We start from the raw sequence: 16,316 nt of genomic DNA on the forward strand, positions 1-16,316 counted from the left end.
TGATCTTACAGGGAAAACTTTTAGCTTTTTATTATTGAGCGTGTTGTGGATTTGGCTTATATGACTTTTATTATGTTGAAGTACATCCCATCCATGTACAACTAATTGAGAGTTTTGTCGTGAAATAGTGTTGAATTCTGTTAAATAATTTTCTACATCTATTTAGATGACTATATGATTCTCATCCTTCGTTTTGTTAATGTAATATATCAGTTTTATTGATTTGTTTATGTTGAACCATCCTTGCATCCGCTCTCCCCCCAGGAATAAATTCTGATTGGGTGTATGATCGTTTTAATGTATTGTTCACTTCTATTTGCTAATATTTTGTTGAGAATTTTTGCATCTATGTTCATCAGGAAAGTTGGCCTGTAATCCTCTTTGCTTGCAATGTCCCCTTCTGGCTTTGATATTAGGGTGATGCTGCCCTTGTAAAATGAGTTTGACAGTGTTCCATCCTCTCCAATCTTGGGGAATGATTTGAGAAGGAATGATATTAATTCTTCTTTAAATGTTTGGTAAAATTCACCAGGGGAGCTATCTGCTGCTGGGCTTCTCTTTGTTAGGAGGTTTTTGATTACTGATTCAATCTCCCTCCTTGGAATTGGTCTGTTTTGATCTTATATTGCTTCATGATTCTGTGTTGGTAGGTTGTATGTTTCTAAAAATTTACCCATTTCTTCTAGGTTGTCCAATATGTTGGTGTATAATTGTACCTAGTAGGGTATTTTTTTATGATTCTCAGTATTTCTGTTATTTCAGTTGTAATGTCTTCTCTTTTATTTATGATTTTATTTGAGTCTTCTCTCTTTTCTGTTAGTCTTGCTAAAGGGTCATCAATTTGGTTTATGTTTGAAAAAAAAACAGTTCCTAGTTCCGGTAATCTTTTCTATCACCCTCCTACTTCATTTATTTCCACTCTGCTATTTGTTATTTCCCTAATTCTGCTGACTTTAGACTTAGTTTGTTCTTCTTTCTCTAGTTCCTTGTGGTTTTTTAGATTATTTATTTGAGATTTATTTGAGATTTATTTATTTAATGTATATATTTGATGCTACACACTTCCCTCTTAGAACTCTTTTGTTGCATCCCATTTTAGTGTGTTATGTTTCTGTTTTCGTGTCTTAGGATTTTCAAATTTCCCTATTAACTTCATCCTTGACCCATTGTTTATTCAGGAATATGTTGTCTAATCTTTGTAAATTTTTCAATTTTCCTCTTGCCTATTTCTAATTTCATACCATTGTGGTCAGAAAAGATACATGGTATGACTTCAATCTTAAATTTGTTAAGACTTGTGGCCTAACGTACAACCTACCTTGGAGTATGTTTTGTGTCTACTTCAGAAGAATATGTATTCTGCTGCTACTGGATGAAATATTCTGTGTGTCTGTTAGATTAATCTAGTCTAACACATAGTCAAGTCCACTATTTCCTTGTTGATTCTCTGTCTGAATCATCTATCCATTATCAAAAGTTAAGTATTATAGTCCCCTATTATGTATTGTTGTGTATTTCTCCCTTCAAATCTTTTTTTTTTTTATTTTTTTTAACGTTTTATTTATTTTTGAGACAGGGAGAGACAGAGCATGAACACGGGAGGGTCAGAGGGAGGGAGACACAGAATCCGAAACAGGCTTCAGGCTCTGAGCTGTCAGCACAGAGCCCGACACGGGGCTCGAACCCACGGACCGCGAGATCATGACCTGAGCTGAAGTCCGCCGCTTAACTGACTGAGCCACCCAGGCGCCCCACCCTTCAAATCTTTTAATATTTCCTTTATTTGTTTAGCTTCTCAGATGTTGGATGTATACATATTTGTAATTGTTAGAATTGACACTTTTGTCATTATGTAATAACCTTCTCTGTCTCTTATTACAGTTTGACTTAAATTCTATTTTGTCTGGATAAGTATAGCTACCTCTGCTCTCTTTTTGTTTGCATTTTCATTGAATATTTTTTGCATCTTTTCACTTTAGTCTATGTGTGTCCTTAAAGCTTAAGTGAGTCTCTTGTAGGTAGCTATAATTGGATCTTGCTTTTTATTTTTTTAACCATTCAATCACTCTGTGTATTTTGATTGGGGAATTTAGTCCATTTGCTTTTAAAATAATTATTAATAGGTGTGGATTTACTGCTGTCATTTTGTTAATTGCTTCCTGGCTGGTTTGTAGTATTATTTTTTCCTTTCTTCCTCTCTTCCTTGATTTCTTTATGATTAGATGATTTTTTTCATGTATGCTTTGATTCAGCTTCTCTTTATCTTTTGTGTATGTATAGAGCTTTTTATTTTAATATTAGGATGCTTACATAAAACATCTTATAACAGCCTATTTTAAGCTGGTAACAACTTAACTTAATTGCCTACAAAACTCTACGTTTTTATTTTCTTCCTCATTTATGTTTTTGATATCACAGTTTATATCTTTTTATATTGTGTCTCTATTAACAAATTTTGTAGCTATTGTAATTTCTCATGCTTTTGTCTTTTAAACTTTTTATAAATTATAAGTGATTTCCACACGACTATTCCAATGTTAGTGTGTTCTAAATTTAACTATATATTCACCTAATATTCTTAATTAACATCCTTTTAGTTTCAGCTTAAAGAACTCCCTTTACTCCACTTGTTGTAAGGCTGGCATATTGGCGATGAACTCCTTCAGCTTGTTTTGGGGAAAGTATCTAGCTTTCTTTCAATTCTGAAGGACAACTTTGCTGGGTAAAATATTCTTTTGGCATTCCTCACTCCCACCCCCAGCATTTTGAATATAGCATCCCATTCCCTCTCACTTGCTAGGTTTTTGCTGAAAAACCCACTGATACTCATCTTATGGGGTTCCTTTGTACATAGCAAGCCACTTTTTTCTTGCTACTTTTAAGATTGTCTTTAACTTTTGGCAATTTAATTATAGTCTGTGTTTCTATAAGTCTCTAGATTCTTTTTTTGATATTGTTTGGTCTTCCTACATTTGGATGTCTGTACAGTTTTGGGAAGTTTTTAGCCATTACTTCTTTGCATAAGCTTTCTGCCCCCTTTCCCTCTCTCTTCTCTTTCTGTTAAACCTGTAAAGCATGTATTGTGTCCCATAAGTCCCTTAAGCTGTCATCGCTATTTTTCATTCTTCTTTTCTTTTTGATTTTCTGATTGTATGACTTCTATCCTCTTATCTTTAAATTCACTGGTCTTTTCTTCCATTTGACCTAGTTAGCTGTGGGACACTTCCACTCAATTTTTCACTTCAGTAATTATATTCTTCAACTCTATGATCTCTGGTACTTTTTAATATTCTCTGTCTCTTGGTGAAATTCTCATTTGACTTATATACTGCTCTCCTTATCTCAGTGATCATCGGTATGTTATTTATTATGTTTATATGTATGTTATTTTGAACTCTCTTTTGGGTAAAGCACTCATCTCTGCTTCTTTATGGTCAGTTTCTGAAGATTTATTTTGTTCTTTTGTTTGGAACATGTTTCCCTGATTCTTGATTTTCCTTGACACTCTCTGCATTGGTTTTTACCCATTACATAAAATAGCCACCTCTCCCAGCCTTGACAGAGTGGCTTCTGTAGGAGATGAACCTCGTCAATCAGCCAGCCTACGCTCTCAGTTGTCTCTCCAACCTTTGTGTTTGTCCAAGATGCTGTGTCTGTTCTTTGTGGCTCTCGGTAGATTAGGGAGTGCTAAAACCTGTTACTGTCCCAAAGGTTTGGGAAATATCCACATACCTGTTTGCGTTCCTGTACAGCAACTAATTGCCTGCCTTTAGCTCTCTGATACAAACTAATTGGGATCCTGACCTTTAGTCAGCAGCTGGGAAATTCTAGCTGTTAGCTATGCAGCCTAACCCTATCAGGGAGAAATCAAGAGCTGTGAGGCTTTGCTTCCTCATTCTATGCTGAGCCAGAGGCCATAGTTACTGGGAATGCTTGTGCACCCATACAGACTGCCTCTTTAATATGCCAAGTTCCATCAGCTACCAGAGCTAGGGGATTGAGGAACCAGTTTCTTGTTTGACAGCCCTAACATTTGGGGTGCTAGGTGTGTAAAAAGCTTCTGCTAGGGAGGGAGCAGCTGGAAACTTGGTTTGGATGCCCACCAGCTCTTCCATGTTCCTAGAAGGATCTCAGTAAGCTCTCACATGTAGGTTTATTGGAAGCCAGAGCTTCAGGCAACAGATGAAAAAGTAGGCACCATGTCTCTTCCAGAGAGAAATTGGGAGATGGGTGTTTTTATCTCCCTCCTCTTCTCTGACCTCAGTGTTTATCTGCAGGGAGTACACATACTCCCATTTAAACACTGCTTCTTTGTTTGCTAGAGTCCCACAGGTACTGAATTCAAGACCTGTCGGTGGTGGGAGCTAGCTGATTTGGGAGCCTGTCCTTTGGATGGCAGCCATTAAAGTTGGGGTGCTGGTTGTGTGGAATCCTTTTAGGGAGAAGCTGGTGACTTTGTTTTATTGTTGGAAGAAGCTGGAGAGAGATTATGGGCGAAGTGCTTATTAGCGTTTTCATGCTCCCAGGAAGATCCCAGTCAGCACCCAAATAGGTAAAGGCTAATTAGAAGGCAGATCCTTAGGCAGAAGCTATGAAAGTAGGCAGATTCCTTCCACAGAGAAAGGGGAGATGAGTGGTTTTGCCTGTTCTTTCTACACTAAGACCAGGTTATAGGTGTGAGAATTGTTTGCACACCATTCAAAAACTTCTTCTTTGTATAGTTTGGTCCTATGGGAATTGTGAATGCTGAGCCTTATCACAGCTATCACAGGTAGGTAATGGAGGCCCATCCATTCCTTCAAAGGCTTAGGAATTGGAGTATAAATGTGTGATCCAAACCCTTCACTACAAAGAAAAAAATTGGAAGTTAGTATTCCCTTCCAACTGTAAGGCACTGTGCTGGGGTCAGGTTTAGAGTGTATCTCAACCTTTCTTACCCATTTCAATGTGGGTGTTTTCTCAGTTACCCAATATGTTAGAATGATTCCACCAGTTTCCAGATTTCTATCAAACAGAATTGATTCATGTGCGGCTGCATATTTAGCATCAGTCAGGAGGAGGAAGGAAAGTCAGGAACCTCTTATCCATCATCTTGACTCTATTTATTGACTCTGATAATGAATATACAAATCTGCACATATGATAAAATTGATAGAATTAAATACATCTACACACATGAATGAGTACAAATAAAACTGAAGAAATCTGAATAAAATCATGGGTTATATCAGCATCAATATTTTGTTTGTGCCATTGTTCTATAGTTTTTGTAAGAAGTTACTGTTTATGGAAACTGGGTAAAGGGTAAATGTGATCTTTTTGTATTTTTTTTATAATTATATATTTATCTACAATATTTTTAATAAATATTATAGTTAAAATATATATAATCATATTTTCTTTATCCATTCATCCATGGATGGGCACTTTAAGTTGTTTCCATATATTAACTATTGTAAATAATGCTGCAATGAACATGAAAGTGAATGTTTCTTTTCAAGATAGTGATTTTGTTTTCTTCAGATAAATACCCAATAGTGGAATTACTGGATCATATTGTCATTCTATTTTTCATTTTTTGAGAAAATTTCATAACTGTTTTCCATAGTGGTTGCATCAGTTTACATTCTCACCAACAACATACAAGGGGTCCCTTTTCTCCACATCATTGCCAGTGCTTTTTATTTCTCATCTTTTAGATAATAGCCATTCTAACAGGTTATGAGGTAATAATATCTCACTTGTTTTTATTTGTATTTCCCTTATGATTACTGATGTTGGACACCTTGTCAAGTACCTGTTAGTTATCTGTATGTCTTCTTTGGAAAGGTATGCATTCAGTTCCTCTACCCATTTTTTAATTGAACTACTTGGATATTTATATATTGAGCTGCGTGAGTTCTTCATATATTTTGCATATTAAACCCTTATCAGATACATGATTTGTAAATATTTTATACCATTCAGTAGGTAATCTTTTCATTTCGTTGGTTTCTTTTGCTGTTTACTGTAATATAGTCCCATTTGTTTATTCTTCTTTTGTTGCTTTTGCTTTTAGTGTCAACCCCCCCCACACACACACACCCCAAAATCACTGCCAAAACCAATGGTAGGATTTTACCCTCTATTATTTCTTCTAGGAGTTTTATGGTTTAAGGTCTTAGAGTCAAGTGTTTAATCTTTAAGTCTTTAATCTTTAAGTCTTTAATCTTTAAGAATTCAGTCCAATTTGAGTTGATTTTAGTGTTTGGTGTAAGACAGGATATGGTCCAGTTTCACTCTTTTGCAGCTGCCTGCCCAGTTTTTCCAGCACTGTTTATTAAATAGACTATCCTTTCACCAGTGTATTCTTGGGACCCTTGTCACAAATTAACTTCGCATCTATGCTTGGGCTTATTTCTGGTCTCTCTGTTCTGTTCCACTGATTTATGTGTCTGTTTTTATGACAATAGCATAAACTTTTGAATACTAAGGCTTTGTAATACAGTTTGGAATCATGAACGTAATACCTCCAGCTATGGTATTTCTTAAGATTGTTTTCACTATTTGGGGTCTTCGTGTTTCTATACAAATTTTAGGATTGTTTTCCATACCTGCAAAAAATGCCATTGGAATTCTGCTTGGGATTGCAGTGAATCTATAGGTTGCTTTGGGTAGTATGGACATTCTGATGATATTAATTCTTCCAATCCATGAGCATGATATCTCTTTTTTAATTTGTGTCTTTTTCAATTTCTTTCATTATTGTGTTCTGGTTTTTAGAGCATAGGTGTCTCACCGTCTTAATTAAATTTATTCCTGGGTATTTTATACCTTGTGATAAAATTACAAATGGGATTGTTAATTTCTTTTTCTGATAGTTCATTGATAGTGTATAGAAATGCAACTGATTTTTATATCTTGACTTTCTATCTTGCAATGTTACTAAATTCATTTATTCTAACAGTTTTTTGATGGAGTCTTTAGGCTTTTCTATATATAAAATCAGGTTATTTGTAAATAGTGACAGTTTTACATCCTCCTCTCTCAGTTGGATTCATTTTATGTCTTTTTTATGCCTAATTGCTTCTAATATTATGTTGAATAAAAGTGGCAAAATGGACATATCTGTCTTGTTCCTGATTTTAGAGGAAAAGTGTTCAGTTTTTCACCAAGTTTGATGCTCGCTATGGGCTTGTTATATATGGCCTTTATTATGTTGAGGTACTTTTCCTCTATACCCAGTTTGTTGAGTTTTTATAATGAATGAATGTTAAACTTTTTCACATTCCTTTTCTTCATGTAAGTTAATTGTATGATTTTTATCCTTCATTTTTTTAATGTGGTGTATAATATTGATTGATTTGTGTGTGTTGAACCATCCTTGAATCATAAGAATTAAGTCCACTTGATCATGGTGTATGATTCTTCCAATGTATTGTTGAATTTAGTTTATTAATATTTTGTTGAAGACTTTTGCATCTATGTTCATCAGGTATTTTGGCCTGTAGTTTTGTTTTGTTTTAGTTTGGTTTCTTGTAGTGTCTTTATCTAGTTTTGGTTTCACGGTAATGTTGGATGTGTAAAATGATCTGGGATATGTTCCCTTTTGCCCTATTTTTTGGAAGAGTGTGAGAAGGATTGGTATTAACTCTTTAAATGTTTGGCGGAATTCATCAGTGAAATGATCTGTTTCTGCACTGTTGTTTGTTGGGAGGTTTTTGATTACTGATTCAATCTCCTTACTACCATTGGTATATGCTGATTTTCTGTTTCTTCATGATTCAGGCTTGGGAGAGTGCATGTTTCTAAGAATTTATCCATTTCTTCTAGGTTGTCCAACTTGTTAGTGCATAATTGTTTATGGTAGTCCCTTATGATCTTTTGTATTTCTGTGGTATCAGTTGTAACATTTCCTGTTTCATTTCTGACTTTATTTACGTTTTCTTAGTGAGCCTACTAAAGGCTTCTCGATCTTATCTTTTAATAATTCCAACTCTTATTCTTTGCTGTCTTTTTCAGTCTTTAAGTCTGCTATATATGTCTGCTCTATCTTTAGGTCTGTTATCTTTAGGTCGTTTTATATTTTTAGGTGGATGCATAAATATTTACAAATATCATGTCCTCCTGGATTGAGGAAAAGTTTTTCTGTAGGCTAACTTGTCTTGTTGACTTATGACTAGAGGGCAAAGTAGGCATCAGTCTGAAGCATTATTCCTAAATTCTAATACCAGCACTTATACATACTAGATATGTAGGTAAATGATCATACATTTGGTTTCTTTTTTTGTAAAATAAGAATGAAATAAAATAGTAATGTCTATGCCCTGCTAAGGTTTTGATGGTTACATGGGATATCCCAGCTTAAATATTTAGGGCAATGCCTTCCATACCCTATGTATTTAATAAATGATAGTTATTATTATTTTTAAAGGCAACAAATGGTTTCTTTAATTTTCAGTTTATTCTTTTTAACAACAAAATATATTTTCTTCTACACCGAACAGGAAACAATTTTCTAAATAAATGGGTTTGGAGGGAAGCTGAGTGTTTAGAGTGTTTGAAACAGTGTTTCTTTGTGTGATCCCATATCTTTAGAAACATGTGTATGGTAACTTTGCTTTCATTTATCTCCCAGCAAGCAAGAAAAACAGAAAACACACGTCATGAATTTCTAGATTTTTTTCTAAGTCTTTCAAAGTAATTTTTGTCATCAATTTTAATCTAACATTTTATCTTCTGTCTGATTCACTTCTGTTTTTCGGGAACACAAGCCTTTGCATAGGAAACTAGATAACCACTTCCTTTTTCCTTTGAAATGGATACCTTTTCTGGCTCCTTAATTTTGGCATTAGTATAAGAGGTATGAAAACACTTTCAGATTTAATAATGTAAAACAAATTCTGTCAGAGAACATTTGTACTGAATAGTTTAAAAAAGAAAACTGCATAAAGTCACTTCCTTGTAAGGTGTTTTCTTTCTTCCTATCTTTAACAGAAGAGCCATTTCATTAATTCTATATTTAGTAGCATTGGAGGCATAAATATATGAAAGGCGCAAGATTGCCATGATATTTTAATCGTTTTTTTAATATCAACTTTTTTTTAGGCAAGGTTTAGATTTACAGAAAAATTGTAAATACGGTGCAGAGAGTTCCCATATACTCCCATGCCCATTTTTTCCCTATAACATCTTGCATTATATGGTATATTTACATGGTTAATGAACCAATAATGACAGGTTATTAAACAAAGTCTATGCTTTTTTCAGACTTTAATATTTTTATCTAATGTCTATTTTTAGTTCCAAGATTCTATCCAGGATTCCACATTACAATAAACCCCCATGCCTTCTTAGGGTCTTTTGTCTGTGGGACTTTTTTTCTAAGTTTATTTATTTGTTTTGAGAAAGAGAGAGTGGGGGAGGGACAGAGAGAGAGGGAGAGAGAAAATCCAAAGCAGGCTCTGCACTGACAGCTCAGAACTGGAACTGACTAACTGTGAGATCATGACCTGAGCTAAAGTCAGACACTTAAGCAACGGAGTCACCCAGGGGCCCCGGTGGGATTGTTTTTGATGACAAAAACTTTCGTGTATTTCTGGTCAGGTGTTTTGTAGAATATCCCTGAATTAAGGCTTATCTGATTCTTTTCATGATTAGACCGAGAGTATGCATTTTGTGAGGACAGCCATGAAAATAGCATACCATTTCATCATATTATGTAAAGGGTACCTACTATTAACATGACTTATTACAATTGATGTTGACTTTGATCAACTGTCTTGATAGCATTTGTCCAATTTCTTCACTGTAAAGTTACTCCTTCCCCTTTTTTATACTGTACTCTGGCAGTATGTCCCTTTGCACAGCCCACATCTAAGAGATGGGGAACAATGCACTTCCCACAAATTCCTACCACCCACTAGTCTTCTTATTGTCTTTTTCCTGCCTTCTCCAGAATCCCATTTAAACAAAGTCAAATACTATGTAAACTTTTCAGACTGACTTCATTCACTTAGCAGTATGTACTTAAGGTTCATCCATGTCTTTTCATTGCTTAATAGTTTTTGCTTGTTTGTTTTAAGTACTGAATGATATCCCTTATAGTGATATAACACAGTTTGTTTATTCATTTACATATTGAAGGTCATTTCTAGTTTTTGGTGATTAAGAATAAATCTGTTTACCACATTCATGTGATGGTAATTATACTGACAAATTTTCAGATTATTTGCATAAACACTCAGGAGTATGATTGCTGGATTTTATGGCAAAATTATATTTAGCTTTGTAAGAAACTTACAAAATACCTTTCAAAGTGTTTGTGCCATTGTCCTTTACCGGTAATTAATGAGAGTTCCTCTTGCTCTGCATTCTTACCAGCAACTAATAGTGTCAGTTTTTGGATTTTACCTTTGTTTGTTTGTTTGCTTGTATATTTACTTTTTTGAGAGGCAGAAAGAGTGAGAGAGTATGAGAGGGACATAGAAACAGGGAGAGAGAGAATCACAAGCAGGATCCATACTGTCAGCACAGAGCCTGGTACAAGGCTTGGATTCACAAACCATGAGATCATGACCTAGCTGAAATCAAGAGTCGGATGCTAAACAGACTGAGCCACCCAGGTGCCCCTGGATTTTATCCATTCTTAGATGTATGTAACAGTATTTTTTTGTTTTCATCTGCAACTTCCTTTTTTTTTTTTTTTTTTTTTTTTCAATGTTTATTTATTTTTGAGACAATGTGAGAGACAGAGTGCAAGCGGCGGAGGGGCAGACAGGGGGAGACACAGAATCTGAAGGGGGCTCCAGGCCCCGAGCTGTCAGCACAGAGCCCGATGTGGGGCTGGAACTCACAAACCCTGAGATCATGACCCGAGCCAAAGTCGGACGCTTGACCGACTGAGCCACTCAGGCGCCCCAATCTGCAACTTCCTAATGACAAGAGTTGTTGAGAATATTTTCCTCTGGTTGTTTGCTATTTGTATTTGCTTTGATGAGACTGTTCAAATATTTTTTTTTTCCCCATTGAGGCTTTGACAGTGCAGAGCTTGCTTGAGATTCTTCCTCTTTATCTGCCCCCCGCCCCCCGCTCGCACTTTCTCTGTCTCTCTCAAAATAAGGCCCTAGAATTCATCAAAATTACTCTTAAAATGTTCCTACCAGTTTATGGCTTAAGTAACTTCTGCTCCAAGTAAGCAGATCCTAGGTGTGACCCCCTATATTTGCCTGTCTCTAGAGTTCAGATGACAGTTTGTTCTGTGACTCCAACTCTCTGATGGCTCCCAAAAAAGTCACTGATTTCAGTTTGTTTATCTTTTTTTAATCTTTTTTCTTGTTGAAAAATCGTGTGTGACAACTTTTAGGTTCTTAATATGCTAGAGACAAAGCCACAAGTCTGCCATGATATTTTTAGAACTTAAGCTGCTTATGATCTGATCTGTAGGGACATTTCAACTAATTAGCTACCACTATTAACAGACTTAAATGGAAACATTGTTTTTTATTTACATTGTGTTTATTAATATTCCCTGGTGACAGTTACATTTCAGTTCTTTGTTTAAAGTTTATATATGGTTTGAATTTGTCTTCACATTTTGAAATATTTAAGGAATTTGATACTAACATTCGCTTCTACCAAATCAAGGTCCTAAAGGTTAGAAAGAATAATCATGGGTTAATGTATTAGTTGGACAATTAATAGAGTGATTCCATTTGGGTCTCATATTCAAATTAATTGTTACCATAACTGCTTGAGTCTGGCTATCTAGTGGATTTATTTCTTTCTATTTTTATTGTATATTTAGAACTCCATGTGAAAATTAAAATCCTTTTATTGAAACCTTCCTTTGACTCTTGTAGCTTAGAAGCTCTTTTAAAATTTGACCACAGGGGAGCATGCACACAAACACACACATAGAAATTATTTCTATATATATCCACTATAACAGTTAATAACATGCCTTCCACACATTGGATATTTAATAAAGGTTTGTTAAATGTTCAATACATATAAAATATCCCAAGAAAATATATTAGTATCACATAATTTACAATATATGATATGGAATACTATTTCTTGCCAAATAACAAAATCATGCTATGTGCATATCCAAATTAGATGTAAATCTAATTTAAAAACTGTATTATATTTGGGGTGCCTGGGTGGCCCAGTCAGTGGGCATCTAATTTCAGCTCAGGTCATGAACTCACTTTCGTGGGTTCAGGGCCCGCACGGGGCTTTGTGCTGACAGCTCAGAGCCTGGAGTCTGCTTCAGATTCTGTGTCTCCTTTTTTCTCTGCCCCTCCCCTGCTCATGCTCTGTCTCTATCTCTCTCAAAAATAATAAAGATTAAAAAGAAATTTTTTAATTAAAAAGCACTGTATTATATTTAAGTATTTGCTTAGTTTATTTCAAAATTATAACTAAGGTTATTTTAGATATCACATATATATGTCTCTAATGATTACACTCATAAAATGAAGCACCAAATACTATGTAAATGTTATTTATACATGTACATTCAAAATCTCATTTTATCTCTGCTATTTGTAAAATTATCTGCAATTTTACATGCACCCTCTAGAGAATTTACATTTTCTATTTAAAAATTAAATATAATTAGAAAAAATTAATAAATATCTCATATAATGTTTGGGTACAACTAATAAATTTTACATATTTTTTAAGGAAAAAATATCATCCTGGGGCAAGCATTTTAGAGAGAAATATAAGCAATCAACTAATTTTAAAACATATAATTTTATTGTTACAAAAGAAATTTTTTTTTACATTTAATGCTTTAATTTTAGCATTTACCAATTCATTTTAGATCATGGATCCTACTTAAATACTATAACAGGGTAACATATTTCTTCAATTATTTTTTCAAAAACATATCCATTTACTATTTATTTGAAAACAACTTTAGACTTCAACATTCTAAAATACTCAAAACATCAGCAGGAAAATACAATACTGACATTCTCACACTGTTTTCTTTATGGTTTGACTAGAAGTTGCTCCATCAAAAATGAATCACATTGTATATTTTTGGTTCGTAGAAATGACCAATGTACTTTACCATTTTATTTCTTAACATTATTATTATTATTATTATTATTTAAATACAGAATACTTAAGCACTTTCCAATGTGACTAATAAAACCAAAAGAACAATTTCAATTAACTAAGAGTATTATTCTCAAAATATGCAGAAAAGATATTTATTTACCATATTGGATTGAAGATTTATAATAATCTTCCTTTTAACCTGAAGTATATAAATGATTTCATGCTCTAAAACTTACATAGAGAAAATACATATTGTTAAAAAAATATCTTACATCAAGAAAAGTTTCATAAGAGGGGCACCTGGGTGGCTCAGTCAGTTAAGCGTCTGACTTCAGCTCAGGTCATGATCTCACGGTTTGTGAGTTCCAGCCCCACATCAGGCTCTGTGCTGACAGCTCAGAGTCTGGAGCCTCCTTCTGATTTTGTGTCTCCCTCTCTCTCTACCCCTCCCCCAGTCACGCTCTGTCTCTCTCTCTCAACAATAAATAAACATTTAAAACATTTTTTAAAAATGTTTTATACGATACAGAAAATATATATATATTGTTTGCACAAGACTGGGTTAAATTCTACCAAAATTCTACCAGGTTGGAAAATGAAACTGGCTTGACTCCAGATATAAACAATGAATGTAAAACAGAGTACTTTCTAAGTAACTTCTGTGATTTAAATTGATAACTCATTGGAGGGCTGGAGGAAAAAAAAGTTGGGGAAGAAAAATTTGGAAACTATTTCATAAAATGTTACCTCATGATTATCTTCATAACTTCTTTTCTTGAAAGTGTCTCAAGATAGGATCAAAGAGATATCTTAGGGAAGTGGTGGGAGGAGAGCTGAGGAGGGTTGCACCACTCTATGAGGAATAGATAAGAACATTTGGTATGAAACGAGATATGTATAGTATGTAAACAACACGTTTTAGGGTAAGCATTATGTGATTTTCTCTACAAACCCAGCATATTTGGGAAAAGGGAATAGGAACATATGTTGTGCATAAAGGAAAATATCTACCTCACTGGGCTGGCAGAGGTCCATGAGAAGGTGTTGTGAGAGCTATACTATAAAGGAATTGATTCCTATACAAAAGGGTTTTACAAGAAGAGCATTTAAGAGTGAGAATAATGCCATTATTCTGTGTTTTTGTTCAGAACATTAGCTACCTATACACATATCACAGTGCCATGAGAAAAATCATCTTTTGTATACTGTACGTCAATATCCTCTGCTTCTACGTTTCAGAAGGTCAGATACAGATGATCAGCTTTCAAAGACTGTTTCCCCTTCTTACTTTGTAGAAACTATCTACTATCTTTTACCTTATCTTTTATCTCACTTCCTCAGTTAGTACCTTTTACCTACTATTTGTCTCTTCTTTTTTATTGTTTCTTTTCTTATCTAGTTTATTCATTTTTCACTTTTAAAAAAAAACAAACACATTTCCTTGAACTTCCATCCATTTTGGATGACATGTAATAATCATTTTTTTCAGAGCTAAACTGAAAAGTTATTTTCTTGTTTGTTTTGTATGAGTGTTATAGTTTCTATTTTTAAATATGCTACCATTGCATATATAACAAGGACTTTTAAATTTCTAAAAATTTTTTAAAACTTTTTTTAAAGCAAATTATGAAAAATATGACATTCCATTCCATATACTTTTATAAGCATCTCTGAAGAAGTATTTTCCTACATAGTCAAAATAACATTAGATCTAACAAAATCAATTATTATTATTTTTAAACCATCTAATATCCAGTGCATATTCAAATTCCCACTTATCCTCAAAATGTTCTTTGTAACAAGCTTGTCGAAACAGAATCTAACAAAAGTAGTCTTTGTAGAATGGTTTTAGAACCATACAAAAGTCTTTTTTTATTACAAATCATTCTTCTAATAATTTTTGGACTTACTGATAATCCTTTCTAAACCAATAATTTCATTATATCTGGCAAAATGGTAGTTTTTTTTTTTTTTTTACTTTGTGTTCTTTCACACAAAAAAAATAAAAAAAATAAAAAAAAGGAAAGAAAGAAAGAAAACTTTATGGGATAACAACAAGGCTTATAGAGATGTCAAAAGGAGAAAAGGGAGAGAAAGAGACAAAACAAAACAAAAAAAAACAACCTTATCTGAATAAATAATGATGGAAAAATTCCCTAGTCTGGAGAAGGAAACAGACATCCATCCAGAAAGCCCAGACTATTCTAAATAAGATGAACCTGAGGAGATCCACACCAAGACACCTTATAATTAAAATGTCAAAAGTTAAAGACAGGGAGAGAATCTTAAACCAGTAAGGGAAAAATAATTTTTTATGAACAAGGGAAAGGTCATAAGGCTAACATCAGATTTTTCAGCAGAAACTTTACAAGCCAAAGGGAGTGGCACAGTATATTCAAAATACTGAGAAAAAAACAAAAAACAAAAAACAAAAAACTTCCAGCCAAGAATACTCTACCTAGAAAAGTTATCATTCAGAATTGAAGGGAAGATAAAAAAAATTTTCAGACAAGCAAAGTTAGAGGAGTTCATCACCATTAATGTTAAAGGAACTTCTTTAAGCTAAAAAAGAAAGGATGTTAACTAGTAACAAGAAAATATATGAAAGTATAAATCTCATTGGTAAAGGTAAATATATAGTAAAGGTAGTAAATTAATTACATATAAAGCTAATATAAAGGTTAAAAGATAAAAGTCGCAAAAATAACTATAACTACAATAATGAGTTAAGGCAACCACGAGGTAAAAAATGCAAAATGTGACATCAAAAACCTAAAGTGTTGGAGAGAGTAAAAATGTAAAGCTCTAGATTTCATTCAAACTTAAATTGTTATCAATTTAAAATGGACTATAATAAATGTTATACATAATCCTCATGATGATGACGTAAAACCTATAGCAGTCACACAAAGATAAAATGAAAGGAATCTAAGCATATCACTAAAGAAGGCCATAAAACCACAAATGAAGAGAACTAGAAGAAAGAAACAGAGAGAAACTACAATACATTCAGAAAACAATGAACAAAAAGTCAGTAAGTGTATACCTATCAATAATTACTTTAAATGTATATGGACTAAATTCTGCAATCAAAAGACATAGTGCAGCTTAATGGCTGGAAAAAAAAAAAAAAAAAAGACCTGTCTATATCTATATGCTGTCTACAAAAATCTCACATCAGATTTAAGGACACACACAGACTGAAAGTGAAGGTATGGAAAAATATCTTCTATGCAAATGAAAACCAAAAGAAAGCTGGGGTA

The 16,316-nt window shown here is 33.8% G+C and overlaps 1 protein-coding gene across 3 annotated transcripts in view; it reads right to left on the bottom strand.

Moving 5' to 3' along the window:
* Positions 1-16,316, bottom strand: part of ADAM29 (ADAM metallopeptidase domain 29) — a 77,867-nt gene that overhangs the window by 46,137 nt on the left and 15,414 nt on the right. For 2 of the 3 annotated variants that reach the window (XM_045462594.1, XM_045462580.1), the window contains exon 2: positions 13,801-13,906. The exons of the other annotated variant lie outside the window; for it this stretch is intronic. The gene's annotated coding sequence lies outside the window, so the exon portion shown is untranslated. The remainder of the gene's footprint in view (positions 1-13,800; positions 13,907-16,316) is intronic. 3 annotated transcript variants of the gene reach the window in all.

The sequence above is a fragment of the Leopardus geoffroyi genome, chromosome B1 (genome assembly GCF_018350155.1).
Source record: "Leopardus geoffroyi isolate Oge1 chromosome B1, O.geoffroyi_Oge1_pat1.0, whole genome shotgun sequence".
Lineage (NCBI taxonomy): Eukaryota > Metazoa > Chordata > Mammalia > Carnivora > Felidae > Leopardus > Leopardus geoffroyi.